Raw genomic sequence first — 12129 nt, 5'->3', positions numbered from 1 at the left:
TGTTAGAGATACAGGGAAAAAGAAAGAGCCCTCCTGGCATGGAATTGTTTACAGAGATCTTTCCCTCCCACCTTCTCATGTGAGCCTCTCTGGGGCTGGGAGTCAGGCCTTAGCTACCCATTTTACAGATGAGAAAACCGAGGCTGTGTTAGCAAGTCTTAGGCCTCTGCCAGGTCTAAGCCCCAGGCATGTTGTCCGGCTGCCTTTGAGGTGAGCAAACCTGGGCTGAGTTGAAGAGCGTGGAGGCCGGGTCCAGGGCTGCTGGCCTTTGGGCTGAGAACACATCGCTTGCCGGTCCCCAGGGTGGGTTCCTTGTTCTGTCATCTGGGTGAGCACACAGCTAAGAAAGGGCGAGTCCGTGATTTCTAAAAGCCCGTTTGTTGTTTTGGCTGGTGTCCCAGCAAGGACGCCTCCCCGCCCGAGTCTGTAGGATGACGGTCACCCCCTGCCCGTCTCAAACCGCACACCTGAGCCAAGACCTTGCTACCTGGCCCATCAGCCCAAGGGCCACAGCCACTGGGCGCATTGGCAGGACCCACCAACCCACCGGGCACAGCAGGTGCAGCACTTTGAGGGGCCCGGGAAAGCGTTGTAACTTTTTATAATAAAAAAAAATTAACTTTTAGGTCAGAGTAAATGTTTGAATATATAATATTAATACATCTGCCTTTATAACAATGTGGTTGTAAAATAGAATTTTTAATATTTTTTGTGAAAGAAGGGCCCACAAAGGCACAAGTGCCACGGACCATCGTGCAGCCTGAGTGCCACCCGGCCGCTGGGGCTCACGCCCGTCCTGTCCCCAGTGTGGCTGGACCCACCTCGAAGGTGACCTCATTCCTCGCTTTACCCGGACGCACCCAGGGAGTGGAGCAGAGCTGCATCCTTCCGATGGGTTTTCCATTTCCAGGGATTATGGTTCTGAAGGAAAGCATCTTTGGGGCAGTTTCAGTACAAACACCGGGATGGATTTAAAAATAGAACTTGCAAATGGAAGCTCTTAAACCGTGGCTTTTAGGCAGGCATTAAGCTCGTTCGGATGGATGCAAAATCAGAACCTCATGTCAGCACGTGGACGTGCCTCTTGCAGCCCGCAGTGCTGTGGAAGGAAGCTGTCCCCTTAGCAGTGGCTTCTGTGTCCCGCTGCCAGCACAGCCCCGTGGGCAGGGCTTGTGGACCAGCCTCCAGCCCTCCGCAAGCCTCTCTTCTATCGCCTGTAAAACTGCACACCCATCTCAGTATTTCCCCTATTTATACAGCTGCCAGAACAACCATTTGTGGTTTTAAAATAAAACTCTTATTAGACTCCTTAGCAACGGAATGGAAAGGTCCCAGTTTATAAAGAGAAGAATTGTCTCTGGGGTGAGCATTCCCCTCGTTGTCCCCCCAGAAGGAGCCTTGCAGGGCCCTGCCTGAGGGGCACCTCCAGACCTCCAGGGCCACATGCCCCAGGCACTGGCACCCCGAGGGCCAGAGCACAGGTCGAGGGGTGCACGGTGAGCTGGAGCTGCTCGTACAAGCGATTGTTAAACTTTCCGGAATTCTGCGAGCTGTTGTGTTAAAAAACAAAAGTAGTGGATACTGAAAACTCATCGCTTCTTAATTATTTTATCACTTTCTACTCTTAGCTCTGCCTTTGGGCCTATCTGTATGGTGGAATACTACTGTGTGTTGCATCTCTCCCTGAATCCAAATTCAGTTAAGTCCCTTTTGGCCAAGGTTGAAGTATTTACACCATGGAAACTGGCAACTTTGATAGAGTGAGAGTGATAATAAAGTGTGCATATCTGTAGCCATTACATGGTGAATAGCACAAAAAACGAAGGCAATTCATTCCAGTGTTCAAAAATGATTATTCAGTTCAGCAAAGTCATCACTCGTGTCATTGCCAAACAACCGAAGTTCCTCTGCAGGAATTGTATCTCTTTTCTCTTGTTAAAATAAATGAAAACGTTAACTGACATTCAGGTCAGAGCTACACTTGTTTGTCAGTTACAGCCATAGGTTGACTATGAACACAAGAGTTCAGCAAAAATCCACAGAAGCATTCTGTGAGAATCGATTATGGACCTCTGTGGAATTTATAATATTGTATATCTTGTTGTTTGTAAGTTGTGTGCTACACATATTTATACCACTAGTATTTTGAGAATATATTATTATGTATTGTCTCATTGTTGATATTTATAATTCCCTTCCCTCCGATCAGGGGAGGAGACGTCTTCCGTTTGGACCTCTGGTTCTGACTGGGGGCTGGAGGGCCTCCTGAAAGTTCTGAGTCCCCTTGATTTAGCAGGCTCTGGGGTACTGAGGTGCTTCCCGGGGTCTGGCACGGTCGGCTGGGGCTCCAGGATGAGAGGAGAGCCAGAGGACTTAGGGGGGCATTGAAGACAGAGCAGAACTGGCCTCATTGACTCCAGGGGTCCCGCCAGTGGCACCCCTCACCTGGGAAGGCAGAGGATGGAAGCGGGGGTCTCGTGTCCTTCTCTGACCACCCAGTGCCCTTCCATCGATCCTGCTTGAGTGGCTGGATCAACACCCAGGGGACCAAAAGCTGGGTGCTGGGGGTTCCTTGTGCTCCGCCCACACAGCTACTCTTATTTTGGCCCAGTGACATTCATTGTTTCGGTTTCCTGCTCACTTAATTTTTGTTCAGTTAGAAAACAGCATCAGGAAGGAAATAAACATGACTCATAATCCCATCTTCCAAAGTTAGCGATTTATATGCTGGTTGCTGGTGTCTGTTTTCCCATCTTTAAATTTCCTTTTTCTTTACAATCGCATCTATTATGCATATGCAGCACGTACACATCAGCCACATGTTCACACTGTTGAGACAATGTGGCTTGTGTTGTTACGCAACGTGGACTTCTTATCTTCAGGAAGAATTTAGTGTATTTCCCCCTTGTCTTTTTGTTCTCTTAACCATCATTTTGGTAGCTGAATACTATTTCATTGAATGGAGGACTTATTTTGGTTCAGCTGCAAATATTTTCTCATTCCATAGTCATTTCTTCTTTGGCCTGTTGTCAGACACGTACTTCCCCCTCCCCCGTTTTATCTTTTTGTTCTTGGTTTCTGGTTTGATTGCATCACAGGAGAGAATGGGACCAGCCACACCTTGGAGCTGAGTGGAGGCCGCATATGGCCTAGCATGTAGTCAATTTCGTAGAATGCCATGTAACTTTTTTTCACAATGTATCACTTTATTGGGCTTAACAAACAGCATTGTGACATGTCATCATCCCCCCTTTTATTCTTATTGTGGTAAAATACCCATAACATAAAATTCACTGTCTTAACCATTTTTCAGTGTATATTCAGTGACGTTAAGCACATTCACATCGTTGTGCAACCGTCACCACCATCCATCGCCAGAACTCTTGCATCTTCCCGAACGGAACTCTGTCCGCATTAAACACTAACTCCCCATCCCTCCTCCTCCAGCGCTGGCGACACTCATTTTACTTTCTGTGTCGATGAATCTGAATCTTCCAGGGACCTCATATAAGTGGAGTCAGGCACTATGTGTCGTTTTGTGACTGGCTCCTTTCACTCAGCACGGTGTCTTCAAGGTTCATCCGTGTCGTAGCCTGTGTCAGAATTCCGTTTCTTTTCAAGGCTGATACCATTCCGTGCTGTGGATGGACCCCACTTTGTTCACCCACTCACTTGTCAGTGGATACCTGGGCTGCCTTCACCTTTCGGCTATCGTGAATAATGCCGCTGGAGTGTGGGTGTGCAAATATCTATTTGCATACTTGCTTTCCATTTTTTTGGATACATACCCAGAATTGGAATCGCTGGATCATATGGTATTTCTCTGTTTAATGTGTTCAGGAACCACCATACTTGCCTACACTTGTTCTTCTCACGTTATTTTGAGAAGAATCTGTACTTTCAAATTGTTGCATACGATGTTGTATCTATATTTGCCCATTCTGTCAAGCTTATTTTGAGTGTGGAAATAACCCTGCAAACTCACTAAATAACCCTGCAAACTCACTAAAGGTTGCCCAGAGAGTGAGTCAGCGGGAACCACTCTGCTCTCACCCACTCTGCCTTCTTTTCATGGGGGGGCAGGCCACACGCCCAGTATCCCTGGTGTCCCAGGCCATGACATCGCCATCTCTGGGGCTGTTGGCAGCCTCCTCGGGCCCCTGTCTTTGTAAAAAGTTGTACTCAGAGTGGGACTTAAACTAAACAGACTTCCTCTAGGAAACACACACAATCACACTGCTGTGAAAGTTGCTTTTGTGGACATTTCCCTGAGAAATATTCCTCTCTGGAAGAATAAATTCACAGGATGTAATTAAAACCATTATATGTGTATGTTGGCCTGGGCGTTTCTTAAGTGCTTCACCAAATGGGCCACCAAATAAAGAAATGAAGGCCGGCTTTGTTCACATCCAGTAACAATGACCTTTATTAACTGTAACCTAGGACGTTCTTCCGTTACCTTATGGACTCAGAAGTAGCCTTTCGTCGGGCCCTTGTGCAGGGCATGCACCCTTGGTCCTGACCCCGGTGTGACCGACCACTGCAGAGCAGGTGGTGCGGTGTCACCTGGATGAAGGGGACCATCTCCGTGTCCACTGACAGTTGAATGGCATGTGTTTTCTGGCTTTCGACCTGTGAGAAAATAAGATAAATTCATGTTGTCTTCAAACATCGTAAGTTCTGAGAAGGAAAGTGACCAAAGCGAGGCGCTTTGAGCAGCGCGGCTTAGAGGAGCTACTGTGCTGTGTTGGCTCCTTCGGTCACCTTCTGGCTCTCCTTTTCCCAGTTCTCTGCAGAACTCCTCCTTCACCCCAGCGCCCTGGCAGAGGACCCAGCCACGGGCTTGCACCGGCCTTTGTGTCGGCACGTGGCCCAGCAGGACAGTCAGAATACTCTTTGGGATGGACATGTGATGTGGGCTGAGAGGTTTCTCCTGCAGTTACTGAGCGAGGAGCTTGAAGGCCTGTGGTGATGCAACACAGAAGAAACTGTCACGGTGGAGACTGCACACGGAGGAAAGCAAGTCTGGAGGTGGGTGAGACCTAGGGCCAGACTTTGAGCTCCTGGATCCAGCTGTGCCTGAAGACCATCCCACCTTTGACATCCCATTCTGTAGATGACTTGGTAGGTGTGATGGTTCAATTTTATGGGTCATCTTGGCTAGGTTATTGGTCAAACACCTGTCTGGGTGCTTCCGTGAAGGTATTTTATAAATGGAATTAGCATCTACAATTCACTGACTTTAAAGAGATTACCCTGGATAATCTGGGTGGGCCTCAGCCAGTTGAAAGCCTTAAGAACAAAACCAGGTTTCCCTGAGAAAAAGGAATTCTGACTCAAGACTGCAGCATAGAAACCCTGTCTTGAGTTTCCAGCTTGCTCGGCTGCTCTACAAATTTTGGGCTCAAGGTGACAACACCAGCTCTTGTCTGAGTTTCCAGGCTGCCAGCCTGGATTTCACACTTGCCAGCTTTCTCAGTTACATGCGCCAACTCCTTGTTCCCTGGGCAGACCCTAAGGCAAGGATTTGTGTGCAAGTGATTTCTTAAGGCAGTGGCTGCCTGGGGAGGGGGGCAGGGAGTGGCAACGGGGGACGTGGAAGAGTGGAAACAGGTGGAATCTGATTTCAGGCCTCAGCTGGATCCCGTGGGGGGCTCTGAGGTAGGAATTACAGTCAGCGTTTGCCCTGCCTCAGGTAAGGGCTGTCACTCCCAGGTCCTTCTCTCTCTCACCTCTTGGCAGTGGTTCCAGGGCACCAAGAGCTTCTGCTACAACAGGCCAATAGATTCCTTCCTCCTTTACTGGTTTGAGAAGAGCCTCTCCTGACAAGTCGTCAACTCACTGTTCAGAGGGAAACTCGGAAACCGAGCAGGACCCTGTGGGGCTCCTGGGCACGGATGCCTTTCCATATCCCCTGCTTCTTGTTTGTAGGGACAAGACTCCAGCGTCCATGACCTTCCCTGAGTTCTAAAGCGCAGATTCAAACAGTTGCTAATCAGGGAAGGGAGGGGATGCAGAGACAAGGGAGGAGCGGCCAGGAAGCAGTAGAGCAGCCTTGGGCCAGGGTCCTGGTCCCTCCTCAAGGGACAAATATAACAGTGTGTTTGAGCTCTTTACAGAACTGTAACCCCCAACAAATGGAAGATGTTGGCATTCTTCATTCCCGAGAACATCACAGCTTCATAACCTCATCAAGGGACCACCTGAGGCCAGATTAAAGGAACCAGAGCAGCTCATTAGGAGGAGAGCACCTGAGGCCAGAAAGGAGGGCAGGCCTGCAAGCACCCTGATCTTTATCAGCAACCCCGCCCTTGAACTATTGCTATAAACTCCTCACCAAATCCTCCCGGGTTGGGTCACACGCAGTTTCTGAGGGGCATGTGGCCCTCTTTGCCTGGCAAAGCAATAAAGCTGCTCTTTTCTACTTCACCCAAAACTCCAAGATCTGATTCAGCACCGGTGCACAGAGGCCGAGCTTTTGCCAACAACCCCTCAGCTACAGACCACAGCAAAGGCTTTTAATTATCCAGGTGGCCAGACTCTGCCGGTCGACACAGCCTGTGGAGTCCTTGGACTCCAGGCTTGGAGCAGGGGCTCCTGGGCCAGAGGAAGCTGATCATGGCCGACTGGCTGGCCAGGGTTCTGTCCCCAGAACATGAATCCAGAGACCCAGGGGGAGGTGGATGCCTGAACTGTTGGTCACCGAGAGTCAGGCTGGAGTTTCTGACTCAGTGAGACTGAGGGCTGCCAGGGGCAGAAGCTGAGAGACGGCCGGGCCGAGGAAGTTCATCTGCAGAGAGGGGCTGGGCACACGCACAGGACAGGCAGGGAGAGAGACAGGGAGGGTGCTAAAGAGACAGAGGGAGAGAGAGGGACAGAGAAACACCAAGGTTCAGGGCAACAGTGAGAGACAAAGGCGCAGACAGAGAGAGATTGAGAGAAAGAGATTGTATTACTCAGAATAGCTGCAGCAAAATATATCCCATCTCACATCCTTTCTTTGGACGTGACATTGATGTTCCTCCACAGAGAGATAGGTGGGGTCCATGCTGGCATCTTGAACACGGGCGGACCTTTGTAACTTCTTGGACCAATAGAACGCAGCGGGAATGATGCTCACGGCTTCCGAGGTGTCCTACGACATGCATCCCCCTCCCTCGCTCCCTCTCTCCTCTTTGTCTCCCCTTCTCTCCGGATGCTCCCAGTGGAATCCGGCCACCACGTTGTGAGGAGCCCTAACCACGTGGGGAGGCCACATGCGGTGTTCCTTCCGCAGCCCCAGCTAAGCCGCAGCCAACAGCCAGCACCGGCCTGTGTCCCTTCAGATGGCCCAGCCCAGCCTCGGGGTCTCCCGGCTGAGACCTCAGTCATGAATCAGAACCAAGCCGTTCCCGCCGTGCCCGGGCCAGGTTCCTGCCGCACAGCAACCACGCGGGATGACGTACGACGACACCTGGATTATTGAAGCCACTGCTTTGTCACCTGGCGACACAAAGAGACACACATGGCAGGTCAAGGAGGGAAACAGAGCAGAGAGGCTGCTGGGTCCCGTGCAGCCAGCCTTCTGAGCTCAGCTTGGCCTGACGCCCCGGCCACCCCGTGTCCCCAGACCAAACCAAAGGCTCCTGGTACTTGAACCAGCTTCCGGGGACGCCTGGTCTGTGTTCGTTTTGCCTCCTGACTGTCTCTCACAGGACACACTCTTAGCTCACAGGGGTGCACAGGACTGTTCAGCGCCGGACGCGGGGACACCGGACCCATGAAGGCCAGCGTCTTCTGTCCCCTCAGCCGGTGCGGGGACGGGGTTGCCCGGGTCTCTCTGGAGTCCTGCGCCCTTTTCCCCTCGATTTCCCACACACGGGAGCCAGCGTGGCTCTGTCCAAACCTGGGTCTGATCACCACACTGCTTGGTAAAACCCTGTGGACCTCCTGTGACACAGCACAGGACCCGACATCACCAGGTCCACAGGGTCTCCCCTCCCAGGCCCCAGAAGGGCCTTTGCCCAACTGTGCGGTGCGTCGGTTGCGATGCGTCCTCTCTCGTTGTGGCTAACTTCTCACCCTCCCTGACTCCTGCAGACGTCCTCTTGCTCCCCGGCCCCGCTCCATCCTTCGTGGCCCTCACTCCGCGGGTGATCTGCGATTCTGGTCCACGGCTGGGTGTGAGTTTCCTGTGGCTGCCGTGACAAGTGCACACACCGGGAGGCTTCACCCAACGGACACGTACTCGTGCTCGGTTTAGAGGGTAGAGGTCTGAAATCAGGGTGTCGGCAGGGCCACGTTCCCTCTGGAGGCTCTCGGGCAGGACCCTTCCTGTCTTTTCCAGCTTCTGGTGGCTCTTAGCTTGTGGCCGCATCCCTCCAGGCTCTGTCTGCTCACGTGGCCTTCTTGCTCTGTGTCTGAGTCTCAGATCTCCCTCTTCCTTTCAAACCCAAAGATCTGTCATTAAATGCAGGATGATGGAGATCGTTTACTTAATTACATCGGCAAAACCCCATTTCCCAAATGACGTCCCGTTCGTAGGTTTCAGGGGTTAGGAGGTGGACTTTTCTTTTTGGGGAACCACTATTCACCCCACCTACTGGACCACAGGCTCCATGGTAAGTGTCCACTTTGGCTCACCCTGCACCAGGCTCAGTGCCCAGCCGAGGTGGCTGTCACTTCTGGCCGTCTGTTCAATGTCAAGTCCCGAGCGAGCTCTTGTGAGGGAATCTAAATATCTTTGTGAGCAGAAGCAGCTTTTGAAGAAGCTGCACCTCTGTCAGGAGAGATAAGACACCTCCTCCCGCAGCTGCAAGTCAAGGTGAGACGAGATGGGGCCCAGAACCACGGGTGGAGGCTGGCAAGGAGCCCAGGCGCCCAGCTGGGTGGGTGGGGATGGGGGAGGCACCTGCTGAGCTGGGAGGCAGGTCCCCTGGCTGAGGGCGTGGACGGGCCTCCGGGTGTGTGCAGACGGTTGGGTTCTAGGTGGGAGGTTGGAGTCTGCATTGTAAAGGGCCCCAGATGCCCAGAGAAGGAACATTCCGGAGTTCTGCGGACCATTTAGGAGTTTGTGGGTCAGAGCGACAGAGCCTGAGTCGCAGGGCACAGAATCAACCTGGTGGGGCCGGAGGGAGGGAGGGTGAGGCAGGGTGGTTGGGAGCAATCCTGCGGGGTGGGGAGGGTCCCAGCTCACTCCGGTTTGAAAACTGGGGTCCTGCGTTCTGGGAGCCCCTCAGCCTGGGGCAGACTGGGCTGGCCTGGGATGGGGGAGTCATTCTCCGAGAATCTGCCCCTTTTGCTCCCTGGGGACGCAGGTTCAGGCTTCTCCCACGTCTGGACCCCGCCCCCCACCCCCAGGGGCCAGCAGCGCAGTAGGTGCCCCGGGCGGGTGTTGGGTGGAGAACGGAGCAGGCCGTGGCACTGATGCCCGTTTTGTTCTGAGGCTCTCTCTGGACCGGGAAGCAAGTGCACTTCCTGAGGAATTTCGTGTTTTTACAGTAATCCTGCAGACAGGGGTCATCAGCCCCGTTTCACAGGAGACGCAGGCCCGGAGGAGCTGCGCCCTGAACTGGTTGCTGGGCAGAAGGACTTGGCCCCCGGCTCCTGGCGGACTCCAGGCTCCGCCCCCTTTCGGAGGGTCGGCACCTCGGCTCCGCGGCGGCGGGGCCTCTGAAGGGCAGAGGCAGGGTCTGCAGAGCAGGGCCGGTCAGGTGTTTCCAGGGCAAAGCCGAGGGTGAGGGCTGCCCTCGCTCATGGTCTCCTGGGTGAACGTGAGGAGTGAGTGGCCCTGCTTCCTCCTTGGAGGCCAAGGGCAGGGGGGGAGGGGAGCAGCAAAGGAGATCTCCGAAAGGGGGTTGAGGACCGAGGCCCTGAGAGCAGACGCCCCAAACACAGGCCCAGGGGCCCAGGATCAGGAGAGCTGCCCGTTTCCCACCCTGCGGGGTGGCCGTCTGCTGCCCCGTCCTGGGCTGGGCTCCAGGGGTCGAGCTGCCGACGGCACCAGCACCCCAAGCCCGGGGCAGGAGCCCTCCCCTCGCGCAGCTGGGGGCTCTGGCTTCTAGCTGCCCCAGCACCTGCAGCGTTTCCAGAGGAGGTCCTGGCTCCCTGCAGGGGGGAGGGGACGAGGGGCTGGTTAAGAGAGGAGTCCTTGCCCCTTCCCGGACCTCCTGAGCCAGAAAGCTATTGTTGGACATTTTTTTCTGTAAACATTATGCTTAATGAGCAACCCTGTAGCAACATCTCTCACGCATCTGATTATTTCCCGAGAATAAACGCTTAGAAGAGCAATTTCTGGTCAAGGATTATGAACATTTTATGCCAAGTTGCCCTCCAGAAAGACTGGTCCAGACTCCAAGGAGGGATCATTTGCGGACATTGGGTGTTTTGTTTTGGGGACACAGATAAGTGAGCTGCTGTGGGGCAGGCCTGAGCTGTCAGATGGCAGCAGGAGGCGACAGGGGATTTTGGGGTAGGAGGAAGTGACGGGATGGGAAAATGCCAGGGTGCCCCTGGGACTTGGAGGGGTGCGGGGACAGCCCCCTACTCTGCCTGAAGGTGGCACTGGCCCTGTGTCTGTCCAGGGCTGGTGCTCCCAGAGCTGTGGTAGCACCAGGGAGTTCCTGTTGGGAGGGGGTCGGTCACATGATCTGATGAATTCCATCTGTTCCATTCACTCACAGCCCTTTGTCCGTGGGTGTTTTGGGCTTAAAGGACCTGGAGGGAAGGTGAGACCTGAGGAGAGCGGCTGCCTGGCTGGACGGTCCTGGGTTTGAGTCCTGACTGGGCCACTGTATGTTGTGGGCACGGTACCAAGGCTCCCTGACCTCAGGGTCCTGAAAACAACAGGGCGAGCGTTAGTGCTCCCTCCAGTACCTGCTGGTGTTGAGAGCATTGACCCATGCCCAGTGGGCAGTTAGGAGGAGGGGTGGGATGCCTCTGACCCAGTGGGGCCTCAGGTCTTTCTAGAGAACAGATGGGATCCCCAGGGCAATATCAGAGCCAGGCGCCGGCAGGGAGTGACACTCTGCTCAGGCCACTTAACCCCTGGGTGCAAAGGCCCTGATATTGGGACGGGGGGCAGTGCAGCTGAAGCTGGCTGGGGCAGGTGTCTCAGCCTGGCTGCATTCGAATCACCTGGGAGCCTCAAAAATCCTGATGCCCAGGACACATCCTAGATCGCCTGCATCAGGATCTCCGGGGTGGGGTGGCATCAGGCTTGCTTTTTTTTTTTTTAAATAACTGTGGTTAAGATATACATAATAAACTTTACCATTTTAACCTTAAGTGCACAGTTTTGTAGTGAGTACATTCACTCTGTTGTGCAACCAACGGATCTCCAGAACTTTATCATCCTCTCAAACTGAAACTCCAGGCCCATCAAGCAACTTCCCGCTCCCCCTCCCCCAGCCCCTGGCACCACCATCTACTTTCTGTCTCTATGACTTTCACTTCTTTAGGAAACTCATGAGTGGAATCAAACAGTATTGGCCTTTTGGTGACCGGCTTCTTCCACTCAGCTTGATGTCCTTAAAGGTTCACGCGTGCTGTAATATGTGTTAGAATTTCCTTCGCTTTTAAGGCTGAATGATATCCCACCGTATGGCGGGATATATATATCTACCCGTAGATATACCCGTAGGTCCAGGCTTCTGAGTTTTTCAAGCTCCCAGGTGTTCCCGAGGTGCAGGTCTGGTGGAGGGCCAGTGGGCATGGCAAGCCCCTGGCTCCCTGGAGGGCACGTCACTCCTGGCTTTCCTGCCGGTGGTAGTCTCTGCTGTTATCAAGCCCAAACAGAGCTGCAGGAAGCTCCCTTCCCCCAACAGACACCCCTGCAGGGCCTGCTGCCCAGGTGGTGCCCCCCACTGAACTTGAACACTCCTCCTGGGGACGCGAAGCCCCTCCGTGTGGCTCCGCCTACGCCAGGCCGGTCCTGTGATTACAACACAGGCCAGGCCAGCGGGTCACACGCACGCTTGTTGGGGGGCGTCTCCAGCCTCACACGCATCGGTCCCCTGCTGGAGCTCCTTTTCTCCACCTGTAAAACTCGGAACCCGCTCTTCACCTGGCCTCAGTCCCCCCTCCCCGCCCGTCTGCTGGAGACCTCCTCCTTCTCCTACAGAACCCTACTCCCCACCCGTGGGGAGCGTG

This window comes from Tursiops truncatus, chromosome 7, assembly GCF_011762595.2.
Source record: "Tursiops truncatus isolate mTurTru1 chromosome 7, mTurTru1.mat.Y, whole genome shotgun sequence".
Taxonomy (NCBI): Eukaryota; Metazoa; Chordata; class Mammalia; order Artiodactyla; family Delphinidae; genus Tursiops; species Tursiops truncatus.
This window is presented reverse-complemented; position numbering follows the sequence as displayed.